Below are 3,020 nucleotides of genomic sequence, written 5' to 3'. Positions count from 1 at the left end.
ATATAATAATAATAATGATAAACTTTCATATTTAAAGCAGCGCTTCTTCGTTCACATATTACTCAGAAAATCTATACTATACTTGGAAAACTCTTCCAAAAGCAACGAAAAATAAAAATCGATTTCTTATAGTTATTTACAAAAATTAGGACATGCAAAAAGTATAAATTTATCTATCAACCTAAATATAATATAATCAAATTATAGCACTATTTTTGTAATAAACATAAGATTTGTTTACAAAATAAATTTATGGTTTAATCTAGACAATGAAATTCGTATTTAGAATTGAATCCTTAATTAAAATAACCACCGACTGAAAACTGATTATTATATCGTAATTAAACCTTATTTAAACGGCTTAAATATTAGATCACAAAATTTGCAATGGCAAAGAAATTCTCACCAGTACCGATGTGCTTTGTAGAAGATAATTTTTCTAAATGCCAATGCATTTTACCGAGTTGAAACTGACGTCACCAGCATATAAAGTAGTATTGAACTCCATTGTGCACAAAACCTTAAGTATGGTACCTGTATACCTATCTGTATTTGTTTAAATTGCGAAATAATTGGAAGATGTTTATTCTTCTTTTTCCTATCTTTTAATAATCCAAAAACTAATTTTCTGATATCTTCATAAGTTAAGAATGTGTTTTACTTAAAAAGTCTCAACTGAAAATTTTCTTCATTCCTATTGTTTTTTTTGTTTTTTTAATTAATTTGCTATTATATGTCGGAATTTTTAATAAGAGGCATTCAAGTAATGACGGTGCATACCAGTTAGTTTTAGCTCGTATTTATAAAGTAAAATGAACTTCCACTGACGATGAGGAAGAATAATTTTACTTGAGAAAAGACGAGAATGATGATATCAAAAGAAAGAATATTAATAGACTACTCACTTGCAAAGCACAACCGACTAAAAGGGGGAAATCAGTAATATGATAGACAAATGAACCTTTGTAATCCGAGAAGAGAGTACTAATTCTATATTTTCCTATAATATCGCATATTGTTAAACTGATTTTGATTTCCGTCGTCTCTTGTTGAAACATTTCGAATTTGATCAATGTAATAAGCAGTTGAAACGTTTCACAATTTCAGAGTGGGTAGTTCTTGTGTTACTGAAGGTGCACTTAAAAGATGAAATACGTAATTATGCAACAAAATAAAACGCCAAGTCTTCCAAGCCCTAATTTTATTAACTGAATAATTTTAAATAAATGTATGTTACATAAATAAATACAGATTCTTCTGAAACGCCTTTATTACAAAAAAAAAGTTTCTTACTTTAAGAAGAGAGGGTAGGTTCTGCTCTAAAATGTTCACTCTTAAAATCAATGTCTATTTATGGTTCAAAAAATGTGAACAGTTATTCTGAGAATATTGAAAAGTAACAAAAATAGAAAATATAAAAAGCTAGCTACAGCGAAAACGTAGGCATACAAAAAAGTTATTGAGTGGATCTTGACTTTTATTGCAATCCTAACAATTAGGGTTACTAGGAGCTGCTATCGAGCATCCGAACTAAAGGGGATGAAAAGTAAGTCCTGGTTTTGGTCGAAAACAAGGCTATAATAGAATTATAAATAAAAACAAAAAAATTCTGGTATGAAAGTTTTTTAATTAAAATGTATAACCAAATACCAACGTTTCGCCTTAAGATGAAAATTCTCTTCACAGTAAAGGATTACAAAAGACATGAAACCTCCTAGGAATATAAGGTCAAAAAAGCAAGTTTTTGAAGGTGTTGCGAAACATTAGACGCCTTGAATATTTGTCAGGTTAAATTCAATGCGTTAGTGAATTAATTTTTTGAATTAACTTTACATAAGGTTAATTGAGGTTATCTGTAGTGGGTAAAGTTAATTCAAAAAACTAATTCACTAATACACCTGTAACATATTTTTTTACCTTTAGCTAATAATCTAATTTTCCAAATAATTATCCCAACTTTTTTTTATATAAGACAACCCACAGTTCAAAAAAAGAAAAATAATAAATAATTAAAATACATTTTTTTTATATAAGACAACCCACACACAGCCTAAAAGTAGAAATATAATAAATAATTAAAATACTGTGCAGTAACAACTTTCACACTTAAAAACAGGAAAAGATATTATTAATTATTTACGTTCATATTTTTGGTCACTCACAGCAACTGAAATTTCGCGATGTTGATCCAATAAAGCCACTTAAAAATTTAATTAATATCCATTATGTTTCTGAGCACCTAAGATGAATAATTAACTAATTCTTGAATTTAATGAATAAGTCTTTTTATTATAATTATTTCACTTACGATATTTAACTTCTTCAGGGGCTGAGAATATATCAATTAGTTATAAGAAATAATTACTTAAAATTGTAAATGCTACTTACAAATATATAAAAGGTCAAGGAAGGTGATCACCTAAAATTTAGACTTACTAAACATTCTTACGTTAATTATTTCAATTATTATGTACTAACTACAAACATATACTTATTCATTTAAAAAGTTATTACATAACTTAATTTTAGTTGTAACTGGTTTAAAATTATTATCATAATTAAAAATTGAAATAGATCAGGATTATGATGCCGTACGGTTGAATAAAATGAAATATATCATTTGATCTAGTTCAGATCATTGTCAAGGAGACTATGGAAACTAATATTAAATAAGTATAACCAAATAAAATAATTCGAAGTGATCTGTATTCTGTCGAAACTGCCAGACGTAGATTGCGATTTCGATCTATTTGGATCTCATCAGCGCGTAGCAGACAGCTCCGACAGAGCACAGACCAACTATTACCTGCTGTCTTAACGGCGCGTTTTTGGAAATACCATAAATGGCGCGGTAAACGCCATCTATAGTACGATGTTACATTTTAGGATTACGTATGCTCCAACAAGGTGCATTTAAATATATGGATATCTACTTGCTGAAACGAATCCCGGCGTAGCTAACCTCAACGTTATAGGCACGTTACCATAATCGAATAAAATAATTCGAAATGGTCTGTATT

At 28.6% G+C, this 3,020-nt stretch overlaps 1 protein-coding gene across 3 annotated transcripts in view; it reads left to right on the top strand.

Moving 5' to 3' along the window:
• Nucleotides 1-3,020, top strand: part of LOC108738044 (synaptotagmin 1) — a 47,004-nt gene that overhangs the window by 744 nt on the left and 43,240 nt on the right. The gene's annotated exons all lie outside the window — the stretch shown is intronic.

This window comes from Agrilus planipennis, unplaced genomic scaffold (genome assembly GCF_000699045.2).
Source record: "Agrilus planipennis isolate EAB-ADULT unplaced genomic scaffold, Apla_2.0 scaffold189, whole genome shotgun sequence".
NCBI classification, from domain to species: Eukaryota; Metazoa; Arthropoda; class Insecta; order Coleoptera; family Buprestidae; genus Agrilus; species Agrilus planipennis.
This window is presented reverse-complemented; position numbering and strand designations above follow the sequence as displayed.